Source organism: Convolutriloba macropyga, chromosome 2 (assembly GCF_964194025.1).
Source record: "Convolutriloba macropyga chromosome 2, txConMacr16.3, whole genome shotgun sequence".
Lineage (NCBI taxonomy): Eukaryota > Metazoa > Xenacoelomorpha > Acoela > Convolutidae > Convolutriloba > Convolutriloba macropyga.
Window position 1 is genome coordinate 10654405 of NC_134469.1, and position 17802 is coordinate 10672206.

Genomic DNA, 17802 nt, shown 5'->3' on the forward strand with positions numbered 1-17802 from the left:
CTCGCAACCCATTGATCTGGTGGTGTCTGTAGTATTTTGAACCGTCGCCACATAAGTAATAAGAAACTCCTCTCCAGCACTTTGGCTCACCACGGCACCTGCTATGAAAAAAAAATGCAAACGAGCACCTCAGGTGAGACCTCAGGTAAGATAATAACTTCTAATGAAAGTCATGGCTGGCGAGTGGAGTATGCGGTTTTGTGGTTATATGCCACTGTCTCAAAACTTTCTTTTGTCGTGACCACGTACTCTTGGCGTCGCAGTCACACAAACTCTCAACTCCTCAGAAAGCAATATGGACAACACGATGTCCATTCATTTTTTGCACAGAAAAACAAATTCCAAATTAAACTTCTTGTATTGGTTGTTTAGAAATCACAATATAAAAATTGGAAATCACAGCAAATTTCATCCTGAACATCAATCAAAAAAGAAGATGTTAAAGCATTAATCTGCAGGCCAGAATCAAGCTCAAAGAGGGTTTTTTGAAAACACTCATCAACTCTTTAGATAATTGTTTCAAAATTCATGTAGTGATAACTGTGATCAGTCAAAACGTGATCAGTCAAAAAATCTCGCACAAAATTTCATGAAACCTCAATTTAACTATCTATGAAATTTATTATCAAATTCCAAACATAGACACATTAGTTGGTTCAGTATCTCATAAAATTACCAATTGTCAAACCTAACAACACGATATTTATATAAAAACTATATATGGATATATATACATACATATATATATATATATATATATATATTTATATATGTATATATATATATATATATATATATATATATTTATATATATCCATATATAGTGTATATATATATATACATATGTATATATATAAATATATATATATATATATATATATATATATATTTATATATATATATATATATATATATATAATTACAAATGACGGGTTTTTTCGGCGTTTAGGTTTTTCAATTGCAATGCAGAGTCTTTTAACTTGAATGAGTCAGAATTACCTGGGCTAGTTTGGTTAACGTAATACTTCAAAAATTACCTTTTTTGTACAGAGTTTGCCGCCATTTTTCACCACTGGTTCTTATGATCTGTTCATAATGAACTTGGCTCTCATAAACCAAATAAAAATAGTCTATCTCTTAGATTGACTGCATATTTTAATTTCAATTTATAATCGAACAGTTACCAGGTGCAAAAATGAGTTCCGATGGTCATTTTTATACAAACCCATGTCAACCAGTCATAATTTTATTGGCATACAAAAAAAAGTTTTGTAGCAATTTAATCAAGTATCTCCTTTGATGGAACAACTTTTCAAAATTTCAAAACTATTCAGGCCTGTCATTTGAATAAATTTGTTTAGAACGCATACTCGCAGAGCAAACTAATACCACAAAGATAATCATTGATAATGCATCACGTCTTCGCTTGACTCGTTGCAAAAAATACTTCGAAAGCAATTCACTACTACAAAATTAGGTACAATTAATGCAACCAATAGGACAAGTACACACAGATTGCGCGTGCGCTTGTTTCAAAGTAGAAAATCACCCAGAGATCACGTTAAAAACTCGCAATCGGCTACATTTAGACCCACTAAGTTTAACACCTTTCACGCATTGCGCGTACGCGAGAATAAAAATTAAAATTAACGCGCAACTCAAACATTCTATTATACAACCTAATGTCTTCTGGTATACTCCGCATTGTATTTTAACCCATTAGCTTCTCCCGATCTGCAAAAAGTATTTCAAAATACTAAAAATAACACCAATATTCACGTTCCCCCAAATCATTTGCATAACCCAAATAATTTATGGACTAGATCTTTAAATAATAACAAAATACTTTCATCCTCACTCTAACCTATACAATTAGTTGCTCTCTGACTCAATAAATTCAATTTCTAAAGCCTCGTCACTTCAATAACATTCGAAAAGCATAAATCAAGCTTCATCAATGAAAAAAAATCAGTGCCAAAATCCTTCCCGCGGAGTTTCCCCCGCGTATCATTCACCACCGAGCTGACACCAAACGAGCCTCGCAGATCAACCCCGTTTCCAATATCAGCACAACCCAAACAAATTGTCCGCAGGCGCTCTGATTTGACAAGATTTTCGGAAAAGTCTTCAACAAAACCCTCTGCGCGTCACTCACTAGTGAAGATGCTGTATTAAAACAAGTACGCGATTGTATACTTCGCGAGGAAGAAAACCGACTAACAGAAATCAGCTCCTACCTGCATTCACAATGACAGGACTTCCATGTTAGCAAAGGCTGTGTTTTCATGGAAATAAAAGCAACCCCAATGCGCTCAAAGATGCCCTTCTCGAGAACATAAATGCTAGTAACCAATGCAGTTAGAAAATGATTTGTAGGATTAGGTATTGCTGATGGCCATAATTGAACAACATGTTGCTTGTGCGCTCTTTTGAGTGCTAACCTTGCACCAGAATTGGGAGTCATATGAAATCCACTTTAAACACAAATCAATTGAACTACATAATCAAGTGTAGAACCCAACCAGGAAGTACAAACTAATCTCGCTTGCCCTATTAATAAAGAAAAAGAAACTGATATGTACATACTTGCATACATCGATAGAGTTTTAAAAAACTCATCCACAGTAATTTTTTTTCATTAGCTGTAATAAAACAAATGCATCAAATTTTTTAGGAAACATAATACAATTTTATGTTCTTCCACGTTCTCTTAAAATTAATCAAACTATTTGTCCTATCAATGACCAAGTAAAAAATTTCAGTGGAAAGAACAAAATATATTTGGTTTTTACGCCAACTGATTTCCATAGAGCCATAAGTTTAGTAGGACAACTCCTTAATACAATTAAATAAGGTGTCACATGTAAACAGAGCTCACAAAGACATAAACTGCTTCAAAATTAAACATCACTTAAATCAATAGCGTACCAGCTACGCAAATGAAAGCAAAAAACAACACAGATTTTGCCATTCGAATGACACTTTGTTTGTCGTGCAAATACTCTAGCAGACACTTAGCATTATATAGATATCAACTAAGTATACTGATTTGGTCTATGACCAGGTTTTGAAATACCCTTTAGACAACCAACAGTTACACCTTAAGAGCTTGTTCTCAAAAAGAACTGAAAAAATTACAGCGGGGACGAGAAACGGGAGAAAAATACGAGCAAGGCCACTCACAGTGCAGTGGTTTTATGATTTTACTTGGTGTTTTGACTCTGGGGTCGGTGATTCTTAAAAACAACATGAAATCTAAATACTTACATTCATTAGGATTTTTTTATGTACCAATCAGCTGAAATTTTGGATAAGGCACATGCATCAAATGTTATAAATTATTTAGGTAATTGAAAACCAATTCGTGTTGTTCCACGATCTCAAAAAACTTATCCAACTTGTTATATTATGGGAAACAAAGCTAAACAATTGCTGTAAAATAACAAAAAAGAATTATTTCTTGCGCGCACTGATGGCCATAGAGCAATAGATTCACAGGAACGACTATATGACACAATTAATCAACCTCTCAATTCCAGTTAACTCAAAGTGGCTGACATATCTAACATATCTACCAAGATAAAGGAGTCATTCAGAAAACTAATGGGGAACGCGAAATGAAACATGGAAGGAGAGTGCCGTCTCATCTACACGCTGCAACGTTTCACGTTCAATGCTAGTGGGAATGCCAATAGCTGCGAAAAATTTGCTTCAACCGGAGCCAATTCCAAATCCAGCCATTGTGACTAAACAGACCAATATACAAATTACGGTCCCACTGAACAATACAAATGAATTTCTTCTTCCATCTACATCTGCTCCCCGCAATGATTTACACCAATTTCCCCATCCACGTCCACACCAGTGCTATTTTACAACCAGTTCCTTCAAGATAAAGAAAACGTTAATGTAAGGGCCCAAAATTCTACAGCTTTGATTAAAAAGAATCATATGGTAACAATACTCATTCTCGCTCCCCGAGTTTGAACCTACCTAAGGAAAAATTTGCACAGGCCATGTCGAATCGTTCCAGGCAAGTGCAATGTAAGGGATCAGCGATGAAGCCGCGCAACTGGAATTAAACCCAAATGATTTTCCTTCAAGCAACATCGGAATTTTCCCTCCTCCTGATCCAAGGTTCCTACCTGCAGATAATAGTCCAAAATATAATTATTTTTTGGATGTTGAAAAAGAAAATTCAAATTAGAAACATTAAAATAATTCGCAAGACATTTATTAAAGTACTACAAATTTTTAGCTTTTTTTACTATTTTTTATTAATCAGACAATGTTCTTTAGTTGTGATAAAACATTTGAGCAATTGTTAGTATTTTACAATCAGCTTCTTAAAAAGTTTTTCATTTTTATATTTCCAAAAATTGCCAGAAAGAGGAAATTTTTTACAAAATCATAGCATTTATGTTTTCCTTCGGAACATTTAGCTCAATCAAATTATATTCGATATGCTTATTTTATTTGAAGGTCATTTATTATGTGTGGCTCTTATTTCATGATCTCCCCTGATGAGTTTTATCGTTCACATTGAAAGTCTGACTCTTATTTTCCTTTCTTTGGATCCACGCTTTGCTCCGGCTCTAAGTCAGGGCTTCTCATCGGTCTGTTAGTTCTGCTTCTCGTGACAAGTTGCCCAATTTAATCTTTCTTCACGCTATTTGTTTCAATCAAAATCCGAGTGCATTAAAACGCGCCTAGAAAAATCTGATTTTGCCATTTGAAGGTGAATCCGATTAACCCATCAGAGTTTACAAATCCGTTTGTGCACGATAAAAATATTGGAAATCTTTGACAAAAAATCTTTGCAAATGAGAACACAATAATGTTAAAAAATATCCTATGAACTCAACTTTGAGTAAAAATTATTAGTACATGTAATTGACGTTGTTGTTCAACAGTTCGTTTATAAAAATTGCTACACAGACTAAAGAAATTCAAATAAAAAATTTTCATCATCAAACTATTTTTTTGTGAATGAGGTCTTTCGTGGTGACTTTTTCAAGCAATTAGGTTTATAAAAAATATTAGTTTCCTTCTTGGGTTTGGATCTAAATACTTCAGAGTGTCAACCACTTTTTCTTCTACTGAGCTGCCTGTCATGTAAGTTCACAATTTTTTAAATGAAAGCAGGTACGCTTTTTTCTGAATATTCTGCTGTTTTAGCTGATGTTGATAGAAAAATTTTTCAATACTGGAAACGATTTAAAATAGAAAACTTATCTCAGAGCGCAAAAATACAGTTCACACTCTTTGAGACTTTTTTGAATTTGATTGGATGAAAATCTTTTTTCATAAATTTTATGGTTCTTGGCAACTTTTTTGTTTTTACCCCTAAGCTTAAAGGAACAAGTTACTGTTTTAATAGAAAATGGCTGAAACTAAAAAAGTTTTCACGTCAAAAACCGCATGTCATATATAAATAAATAGCTACTAGGTTTGCTTTGATTCCTGTATATTTGATATATGTGTGCGCTTTTTAGAGCAAAGATTTTCCCTTACAATCAACGCTAAAAATTTTTGGAGGCCCGATTACCATTCATGGCAATATTATTTGCTTTGCAATTGTCGAAATTTAATTGTCGCCCTTCTCTGATAAAGTTAATGCTTTATTACTTTCATTGTCTGATGATAATAGTAGAGTGGTGTAATCAATATAGAGAACAAAATTATGCATAAAAGTTCAAATCACCAAAGTCTGGTAAACTAATATAATAGTTTTGTAGTGTGTGCAGATCAAGCCCCATTTTGGGAACCGGTCATTGACGTATTATCCTAATGGTGTATTCAGGGTAGATTTTACGAAAAAAGATTATCTCAATCCTTAAAAATAATTGAATTTCAAACACCTGAAGTATGTGACAAGAGCTGTCAATGAGATTGATAAAAAACTAATTGGAAAGAAAATTGTAAAAGGATAATTGCTGGTAAGGGGTGGGAAGGGAATTGATTACTTTTAGATTTGAAGTATTTCCTGCTTATTAATTTCTATTAAATCAGTTTCGGTTCTTTCGTCCAGTTGCTTACTCTTTACTAACAAATTTTTCTCTGAATTAGCAAATTATAACAAAACCTTGAATATAAGAATTTCGTTAAAATTAAACAGTTTTTCAATTTGGTCATCGAAAGGCTTTTAACTTCACCATTGATTTTAGTTCTCAATATTTTCGAATAGACCTTCGCTTGCGCAGTTGAAATCCGACATTGACTCGTTCATCAACTGAACTTCTGAACTTGAAAAAAAATTTTAGGGGAAAGTTGTTTTCTTCAGTTCATGTTTCTATTACAGGTATTGTGTGCTTAAGTGTTGTTATTGTAGAACTTGCTTAATTCCAATTTTATCAAGGTTTTCTTATAAACTAAAACAATTCTTATTAAAAACTAGGTTTTCTTCACTTCTTTTTCCAAATTTTATTATCTCAAATTTTGATATCAAATTCACTACCTAATTTCACTGGAACAGATTTATCTCTGAAAATTTATTGTTACCGAAAATCTGAGTAGTTGATTTTTTCATTGAACGTTGTTTCTCAGTAAATACGATTGGAAGTATTTTATTTCAAATTTAATCTTAGTTACAAACAGAAACTTCAATGCTTTTTTTTTCTTTGCCATTTCTTATAGACAACTTTGGTGACGTTAGGTTATCAGATTAGTCCTTCACCCTTCACAAAGAGACTTTAAATGTATTCTTCATTTCATCGATTCCGTGAACACAGTCAGAGTTCTCGTCAACTCCAACTTCACTCTCAGCACAATTTCAGAAATAAATCATACTTAACAAGTAACAAAGAAGTTTTTACAATCGAAAATTTTTTTCTCTAGTCTTTTTTCCTTCTCGTGTTTAATTCGCAGGAAAAGTACAGTTTTAGGATTTAATTATGATCTCTTCAATTACTCCGTAAAAATTTTGTTTGTTAGCTGGTATTTTTAAAGGTTCTCGTGAGAATTGTTAATAAACTTAATGTCAAAGAGTAGGTTCGTGTAAAAAAACGAAAAGTTATTTCTTTTTCATCTCTTCTGAATTTAAAATGAATTCTTGAATCTATCTATTCCTTTCAAAATTTTTGTGTGTAAAAAACTCAATATTTCTTGGTCTGAAATAAAAAAAATCACAACTATTTATCTTAAAGGTATCAAAAATTATTTAAAATTGTCATTAATTTTTGGCTTTGCTGATAGAAATGGCAACTAGATCAGTCAAAGTCAGCAAGACAGAACGCCTGAAGTATGTGACAAGAGCTGTCAATGAGATTGATAAAAAAAACTAATTGGAAAGAGAATTGTAAAAGGATAATTGCTGGTAAGGGGTGGGAAGGGAATTGATTACTTTTAGATTTGAAGTATTTCCTGCATAGTAATTTTTATTAAATTAGTTTTGGTTCTTTCGTCCAGTTGCTTACTCTTTACTAACAAATTTTTCTCTGAATTAGCAAATTATAACAAAAACTTGAACATAAGAATTTCGTTAAAATTAAACAGTTTTTCAATTTGGTCATCGAAAAGCTTTTCACGTCACCATTGATTTTAATTCTCATTGTTTTCCAATAGACCTTCGCTTGCGCAGTTGAAATCCGACATTGACTTGTTCATCAATTGAACTTCTGAACTTGAAAAAAAAATTTAGGGGAAAGTTGTTTTCTTCAGTTCATGTTTCTATTACAGGTATTGTGTGCTTAAGTGTTGTTATTGTAGAACTTGCTTAATTCCAATTTTATCAAGGTTTTCTTATAAACTAAAACAATTCTTATTAAAAACTAGGTTTTCTTCACTTCTTTTTCCAAATTTTATTATCTCAAATTTTGATATCAAAATCACTACCTAATTTCACTGGAACAGATTTATCTCTGAAAATTTATTGTTACCGAAAATCTGAGTAGTTGATTTTTTCGTTGAACGTTGTTTCTCAGTAAATACGATTTGAAGTATTTTATTTCAAATTTAATCTTAGTTACAAACAGAAACTTCAATGCTTTTTTTTTCTTTGCCATTTCTTATAGACAACTTTGGTGACGTTAGGTTATCAGATTAGTCCTTCACAAAAAGACTTTAAATGTATTCTTCAGTTCATCGATTCCGTGAACACAGTCAGAGTTCTCGTCAGCTCCAACTTCACTCTCAGCACAATTTCAGAAATAAATCATACTTAACAAGTAACAAAGAAGTTTTTACAATCGAAAATTTTTTTCTCTAGTCTTTTTTCCTTCTCGTGTTTAATTCGCAGGAAAAGTACAGTTTTAGGATTTAATTATGATCTCTTCAATTACTCCGTAAAAATTTTGTTTGTTAGCTGGTATTTTTAAAGGTTCTCGTGAGAATTGTTAATAAACTTAATGTCAAAGAGTAGGTTCGTGTAAAAAAACGAAAAGTTATTTCTTTTTCATCTCTTCTGAATTTAAAATGAATTCTTGAATCTATCTATTCCTTTCAAAATTTTTGTGTGTAAAAAACTCAATATTTCTTGGTCTGAAATAAAAAAAATCACAACTATTTATCTTAAAGGTATCAAAAATTATTCAAATCTGTCATTAATTTTTGGCTTTGCTGATAGAAATGGCAACTAGATCAGTCAAAGTCAGCAAGACAGAACGCATCCAATTTTTTTCCCGATTTAAATGAAGATTTGGCAATCATCAAGGAGAGAAAAATAGAGAGTGAGTGGAAGGTGGAACCAATGATGGTATTACCAGGTATTCTATTGGATAACGTTACAGCCATCCGCCTAACAGATGAAGCATCTCTCGATTATAAGCAGTTTATGGTAGACTTCTACCAGAATCGGCAGACAGATCTTTAATCGCAGGGATCGGACAGTAAACCTCTCAGTAGAGACGTACGAGCTCACTTTTGCAAATATCAGCTGGGTTGTCACCAGCTATACGAGAACCAAAAAGGAATTTTCCGAGATGCTGATTTCATTAGGTTTTGCTGGAGTCTTAATGAAGTCGAAGATAAGGACATGGATAACTGTTGAAATGACAAGTTTTTATCACACAGTCTCTTTGCTAAATTAAATGTTCACGAAGAAGTAGATAACGACGGAAGCCTATTTTGAGCGAAAGAAACTCCGGGCAGTCAATTCGACAGACCTCTTCCCAATGCTCCAAAAAATAACATGGAGATCAAATTTCAAAAGCTTCTTGTAGACTGGCTTCACTCTGTCTGATTTATGATAGCGTAAACGATATAGATAGATTATGGTTAGATCTGGAGTCGAACAAAAACGCTGAAGCAGTTCTGAAAATGAAACCAGTTGTCAAAGACTTGAGAGGTGATAGTCAAGAGGATGACGCAATTTCTACAAAAACCACTACGAACAGTACATTAACAAACCTTTATGATGTAACAGTCGTTACATTGAGTCTAGACTCAAAGAAAGAAAATCGCGGTCCCGAGTTAATGCCAGACGATATCGAATTATCTCAAAAGCAAACACTTGTGAGTCCAAACCGCAAGGAATCAACTCCTTCAAATAAGATTTTGAAAACAAACTGATTTGAGAGCCAAATTTTACTGACTCAACAACAGATGCAGAGAACAGTTTTCCATTGTCAATAATCAATGCCCCTAAAAAAAGAGTTTTGAAGAGAAAATATCGAATGCAACAGTTGAACTCTTACTGCGTCGCGGATGAAAATGACAAAAATTAAAAGAAAAACTTTTTGCTAAGCGACAAAAACTGAGAAAAGTACTCATACTTGATTAAGAAAGCGAATGTTGATAAATTGAAAGAACCATTTATATGATTTATGTATCTGTGTTTGTGATAAGTAGATAAGTTTCTTCTCTGTTTTCTACTTTGGGATTTCCCCAAAAGTTCTTTTCAAGCAAAACCATGTTTTATTAAAATATTTAAATACAAGTACTTATAAATAACAAGCAAAAAATCTCATGATAATATAATTGTTTACAACAATTTTTCAATACCACAGTACTATATTTATATATATATATATATATATATATATATATATATATATATATATCAAGCGTGACCCAACGGGTTCCTGAATTAGTTGACTTATCCGAAATAACTTTGCAAAACCTGTTTCTCGGAAAAATTATAGGAACGATATCAACAGGAAAGCGTCCCAGAAATTTGTAGTTGAGTTAGCCAGTTTGTGAAAAAAATTTTTGAGAATTGAACACTATCTATGTTTAGTTACTTCTCTTGTGTTTTTGATCAAAAATGTACTCATTTTTCACCAGTAATCATAAGTTCAACTGTTTCTTACATGTTGTCACCCAAATACAACTCTAAACGGAATCTGGAAGCAACAAAATCTGGAAGCAACTCAACGTTAGATTCCTGCATTGATGTCAATTCAAGGAAAAGAAGGTAAGAATTTTGATAATCATCCAGTTTTACTTTGGAACCATCTTCCTTAAATTTTAAAACCTCCCTTTTTGTAATTTAGAGACAAAAATTTTTAACACAATCAATCTCCACAATTGTTTGGTTACCCCGCACAATGTAAATTTATCTAAAACCAAGTTTTTGAAAATGAAAGGAGTTTCTTTCCTATTTCCTGTGAATGCACTGTTTTTATCAGTAAAAACCCCAAAAGAAGAAATTGAGCCGTTGTTAAAATCTTTTTCTTGAATAAATTGATTTTGTCCAGGTGGAAAAATGTAAGTTTTTAGAATTTGTTAAGAATAATTATATCCTGCACATCAACGGCTAAATTTGATTTAGTTCTTCCGCAATAACTACCTTCAACCGCCATTTGTCGGGTGAAAATTGAAACTTCAATTTTTTTTGCCTGTGCTTTATCCAAATCAGGGATTAAACAAAAAAATGATTTCGAACGACTAAGTTCAATTCGAACATTCACCCTCGGTAGGAGTAACTTATCACAATTAAAGACATCCGCATGAACCTTCCGTAGCAAAAAATTTTTTTCTCTAAAACCAACATTATTTGATATCTTGAGGATTTTTCATAGATATAGCCTTGGCAAACCGATATTGAAGCTTTTGTAACTTGAATACCTTGAATACAAGAAAATTCATTCGATAAAAAAGAATTGTGGGCGTAAATCCCATTTGATGTGTAAATTTGTTCACTATTAAAACAGACTTCCAGTTTTGAAAACAAAGAAGGCATTATATTGTTCACCATATACGTATTGTCTTCATCCACAATAGGTTGATAACCATCTTTAACGAGTTTCAATTCTAAAAAAGGGGAAATATCGGAGAGATCTAAAAAATGTTCCGATCGGTTTCGATTTGAAAGCCGATTCTTGCTTCATTGATAGAGTTTAATCAAAATGTTTGTTGAACATTTGACCACACAATTGGTTACAAAACTAGAACCTTATCAAATATGTTAAGACAAGTGTGAGAACCTGACATAAACAATCTTCTAAGTTTTGAAAAAAATCAGAGCGACTGAACTGTTTGTGTGACTGTTTTTTAATGGTTTTTCTGCAAGAGTTTTTAGGTTTTTTTGCGTGAAATTGATAGTGTTTTTTCTGTTGACATTTTTAACCACCCAGTTGTTTTCGGAATGTTGTCGAAGCTGATTTTTTATTTGATTTTTAGCACTACTTTTACCAGAAACAACAATTCGATTTTCGGGCACTGCAGATTCTACGAACAACTGCACTAGCAAATGCTCCATATCCTCTTCCCCATTGGCGGGGTACACCACGTCTTCCCCATTGGCGAAAATGTGGCAAAGCGTTATAGACAACCTTTTCATAAAGTATGTTTCAAGAAATCAATTTTTTCGTTAAGAAAAAACTAAAGTTAACTTCGTTACTCCTACAGAAATAAAAGGAATGAGTTTCCCAGTTTGTGATCTCAATTCAATTCTAATGGAGTGGATTGAGTTTTTGAGTAATCTTCTATACTGTAGGTTATCAAATTGCGAGATTTTCAGGATTTTAATGACGGAAACTCTATCGTGAGAAAGCCGTTGCTTAAATCGGAAACCTCGTAAAATTGGAGCTTTGGTGGCTTCGATTACGGAGGGTTCTATAATGTCCCTTTAAACCATGATAGAATAAAATCTCAGGATGTCCGTTGTAAAGAGTCTTTTTGTAACCTTATTGCCCCGACAAAAATTCTATGGGAAACCAAATATGGCGCTAGTATTAGGGCTTCGAAGAACCAATGGCGAACAATTGTGAGGAATTTTGACATTATTTTTTCTGCTCACTTGATTAACACTCCAATTTAGATTAAAATTCTTTTTGGTTCCTATCCAACTTTTCATCAATTATTCATTCAAAAGATACAAGAATCTGGTCTGTCGATTGATAGAGACTTGGTTGATTCCTACAAGGAATTAACTAATCAGGATCTTTTTTATTAAAGTAATTGTTTGTCTTCCGGTACTTCTCAATGGTTTTATTGTAGATGAACCTTCCACTTGTATCGTTGTATATCAGAGGTTGATATGATATTTTGAGCAAAAAAACTTCCCATTCTTTTTCAAGATTACGTTGTTTGGGTTAAAAAAATGGTGAAAAGAGATAAAAACGATTTGTGCGTAAATTTCAGATGAAGCTGAAGACACCAACTCGACGCTAAAACTACTCAATTTGTAATGATTGTTTCCACTTCTTTTTTGTATTACTTTCCCTTCATTGGTTAACCTGTGATTGTAGATTTTCCAAAACAATAGGCAAGAATCGGACGGAAAGCAGCTATTTTGAATGAATAATTGTCAAAAGCGGGTCTAACTGTATCTCCTTTTCTATACTGAGGTTTCCTCTTTTTCACAGGTTTTTGACTATTATAAGACATGTGCATTTTCATTTTTAGCCAACTCTGGCGTTAATTCCGTAGTGGTGTTTTTGCCCAAATTCATTGTTTTTAAAAAAATTTTGCAAAAAAAAACCGGAAGATACTTTTTTGTTTTCTTCAATTTCCATGTAACGATTTAAAATATATTTCAATATCGTTCGGTTAAAAGTGCTTGCTTCTCAATATGCATACCGTACACCTTTAAACTTGAGTCTTTACAAAAATTCTGAAATAAGCTAACCCTTCTTTTCCTTGATCGATCCAGAGTTTTTTGGAAACACAAGACTTCTTTTCTCTGAGCAATGTTTTATAAAGCATGCTTTGGAAGCCCCCGCGCTTCTCTTTCTTATTGGCTGAACCCGAACAAACCAAGACAAGAGATCCACCACTACCATGAGATTTTTTATCCCTGAGTTAGCATATGAGAGTTTGTCTATTTAGGCTAAGTCCATACAACAAATTTCATTTACATAGCGTGAGTGAATTGGAAGTCTTTCGTGTCGACGTATAGCTTTCTAGTGCTTAGTGAAAGAGTTTTTCGAATTCGGGAAAAACTCAACATTTGCTCTTGAGTGTCCGTTTGTTTCTGTAGGTTTCGAACTGATCCAAATGCTGCCTTACCTTCTCTATAAAGTGTTGTGAGATGAATTCGTAAATGAAAGAGGAGAATATCCATTTTTCTCTCTTCCGTCTGACATTTTTGTTCATGATAAAAGAAAATGGCAGATTTAATTCTTTTAATATAGTTCGGTGTAGATATGTGATATCCTTTGTCTGAGATTGAATGGCATTGATGAATGAAATCACTCCAACTATTATAGTAAACAACATGGATAAAGAGATTGGACTGATTTCAGACAAAAGATAACATATCTTAGCAGGATATTTTATTGAAAAAAATAATTCTGCCAACTTCTGTTTTCACGAACCAAGTGTCAGACAGAGGAGAGAAAAATGGATTTCCTTCACTTTCTGCAAGAATTCAATTAACAAAACTTTATAGAGAAGTTAAGGCAGCGCTTGGATCAGTTTGAAACATACGGAAAACGAATGGACTCTCAAGAGCATGATTTGAGTTTTTCTTGAATTCAAAAGACTCCTCCACTAAGCACAAGGAAGCTATACGTTGACACGAAAGACTTCCAATTCACTCAAGCTTTGTAATTTAAATTTGGTGTATGGTTCTTGCCCAAATAGACAAACTCTCAAGTGCTAACTCAGGGGTAAAGTATCTCATGGTAATGGTGGATCTCTTTTCTCAGTTTGGTCGGGTCGGACCAATGAGAAAATAAAAGCGCAGAGGCTTCCAAAGAGTGCTTATTAAAATTGGGCTCAGAGAACAATAGAATTACTTTCTAAAAGAAACACTGGATCGATCAAGGAAAAAGTTTTTTTAGCTGAATTCAGAAATTTTGAAGATTTGAAGATGCCAGTTTAAAAGAGTACAGTAAACATAATGAGAGCAAAATAGTCTTGTCCAAAGCATACGTCAGATCATTGAACAATCTTTTGTATTGTTACATGGAAGAGAAGAAAACAGAAAAGTAACTTCCGGTTTTACAAAATTTTTTAGAAACAATGAATCTGCGTACAAACACCACAATGGGATTATTGACAAAATTGGCTAAAAATGAAAATGCAAGTGCTTTTTAATAGTTAAAAACCTGTGAAAAAAAGGAAACCTCAGTATGAAAAAGGAGATAAAGTTCGACTCGCTTTTGGCAGTTATTCATTCTGAAAAAGCTACAATTCACAGTACATAGATGAAATTTTTGGAGTGATCAAAATAGCTACTTTCCGTCCGATTCCTACCTGTTTCTTGGAAAACATACAATCAGGTGTACAAGTGATGGGAAAGCACTACGAGGAAGAAATGCAGAGTCATTGAAAATTGAGTACTTTTATAGCCGAGTTGGTGCCTTCAGCTTCATTTGAAAGTTACCCACAAAACTCTTAATCTGCTTTCACCAATTTCTTACCCGAACAACAGAATCTTTAAGGAGACTTGAAAGTTGTTTTGCTCAAAATATCATATCCACCTCTGATAAACAACGTTTCAAGTGGAAAGTTCATCTACATTGAGATGCACCAGAAGACAAACGATTACGTTAATCAAAAAAATCCTGAAAAGTTAATCCCTTGTAGGATTGAACCGGGTCTCTATCAATTGACAGACTAGATTCCTATTGCTTAAAAAAACTTGAAGAAAAATTGAAGAGGGAACAAAAGTAATTTCAATCAAAACTGGAGTGTTTATCAAGTAAGCAGAAAAATTGACCTCAAATTTCCCCAAAATGATTCGCTAATGGCTCTTCCAAGCCCCGATACAACGCAATTTCTAGTTTAATGAATTTTCCACTTGTAACGTTGTTTATCAGAGGTGGAAGTGATATTTTGAGCAAAACAACTTCCCAGTCCAATTCAAGATTACGTTGTTTGGGTAAAAATTTGGTGAAAGCAGATAAAAAGATTTGTGGGTAAGTTTCAGATGAAGCTGAAGACACCATCTCGACTCCAAAACTACCCAATTTTTAATGATTCTTCTCATTTCTTCTTCGTAGTACTTTCCCTTCATTTGTTAACCTGTGACTGTAGATTTTCCAAAACAGCAAGCAAGAATCGGACAGAAAGTAGCCATTTTGGTCACTTTCAAAATTTTATCTCTGTAGTGATTTGTAGCCTGTTTTGAATGAATAAATGTCAAAAAAGAGACGAACTTTATCTCCTTTTCTATACTGAGGTTTCCTCTTTTTCACAGGTTTTTTACTATTATAAGACATATGCAAATTTCTGAAATCAGCTAAACCTTCTTTTCCTTGATCGATCCAGAGTTTTTTTCGAAACACAAGAGTTCTTTTCTTTGAGCACAGTTTTATAAAGCATCCTTTGGAAGCCTCCGCTCTTCTCTTGCTTATTGGCTCCACCCGAACAAACCAAGACAAGAGATCCACCACTACCATGAGATATTTTATCCCCGAGTTAGCACATAAGAGTTTGTCTATTTGGGCCAAGTCCATACAACAAATTCCAATTACAAAGCTTGAGTGAATTGGATATCTTTTGTGTCGACGAATAGCTTTCTTGTGCTTAGTGAAGGAGTTTTTTGAATTCGGGAAAAACTCAACTTTGCTCTTGAGTGTCCGTTTGTTTCTGTAGGTTTCGAACTGATACAAATGCTGCCTTACCTTCTCTATAAAATGTTGTTAGATAAATTCGTAAGTGAAAGAGAAAGATATCCATTTTTCTCTCTTCCGTCTGACATTTTTGTTCGTGATAAAAAAATGGCAGATTCAATTCCCCTAATATAGTTTCATGTAGATAAGTGATATGCTTTGTCTGAGATTTAATGGCATTGATGAATGAAATCACTCCAACTATTATAGTAAACAACGTGGATAAAGAGATTGGACTGATTTCAGACAAAAGATAACATACCTTAACATGAAATTTTGTTGAAAACATTAAATCTGCCAACTTCTGTTATCACGAACAAAATGTCAGACAGAGGAGAGAAAATTGTATTTCCTTCTCTTTCTGAACGAAATTATCTAGACAAACTCTCAAGTGCTAACTCAGGGATAGAGTATCTCATGGTAATGGTGGATCTCTTTTCTTAGTTTGGTCGGGTCGGATCAATGAGAAAATAAAAGCGCAGAGGCTTCCGAAGCATGCTAACTAAAACTCTGCTCAGAGAAAAAATAGATTTACTTTCTAAAAAAACACTGGATCGATCAAGGAAAAGAGTTTTTAGCTGAATTCAGAAACTTTGATGATGTGAAGATGCCAGTTTATATGAGTACGGTAAACATAATGAGAACAAAATAGTTTTATCCGAATGATACGTCAGATTACTGAACAATATTTTGTATTGTTACGTGGAAGAGAAGAAAAAAGAAAAGTATGTTCCGGTTTTACAAAATTTTTTAGAAACAATGAATCTGCGTATGAAAACCACAACGGGATTATCGCCAAAAATGAAAATGCAAGTGCTTTATAATAGTCAAACCCTGTGGAAAAGATGAAACCTCAGTATTAGAAAGGAAATAAAGTTCCACTCGCTTTTGGCAGTTATTCATGCAGAAAAGGCTACAATTCACAGTACACAATAGAAATTTTTGAGTGATCATTATAGCTACTTTCCGTCCAATTCCTACCTGTTTCTTGGAAAATTTACAATCAGGTGTACAAATGATGGGAAAACACTACGAGGAAGAAATGCAGAGTCATTGAAAATTGAGAAGTTTTATAGCCGAGGGAGTGCCTTCAGCTTCATTTGAAAAATACCCCCATAAAAAATTTTATCTGCTTTCACCAATTTCTTACCCGAAAAACAGAATCTTGAAGTGGACTGAGAAGTTGTTTTGCTCGAAATATCATATCCATCTTTGATAAACAACGTTACAAGTGGAAAACTCTTGTATAATCAAAAAATTAAGAAGCACCATAACTTTTATGAAACAATTACGTTACTCAAAAAGATCCTGAATAGTTAATCCCCTGTAGGATTGAACCGGTTCTCTATCAGTTGACAGACCAGATTCCTATTGCTTAAAAATAAAACTTGAAGAAAAATTGGAGAGGGAACAAAAGTAATTTTAATCTAAATTGGAGTTTTTATCAAGTAAGCGTAAACATTGACCTCAAATTTCGTCAAAATGATTCGCTATTGGTTCTTCTAAGCCCCGATACTAGCGCAATATTTGGTTTCATGAATTTTCTTTGTTGTAACTTGTATCAGAGGTGGATGTGGTATTTTGAGCAAAACAGCTTCCCAGTCATTTCAAGATTACGTTGTTTGTGTAAAAAATTGGTGAAAGCAGATAAAAAGATTTGTGGTTAAGATTCAGATGAAGCTGAAGACCACAACTCGACTATAAACTACCCAATTTTTTATGATTCTTTTCATTTCTTCTTCGTAGTACTTTCCCTTCATTTGTTAACCTGTGACTTTCCAAAGCAATAAGCAAGAATCGGACGGAAAGTAGCTATTTTAATCACTCTAAAAATTTTATCTGTGTACTGTGATTTGTAGCC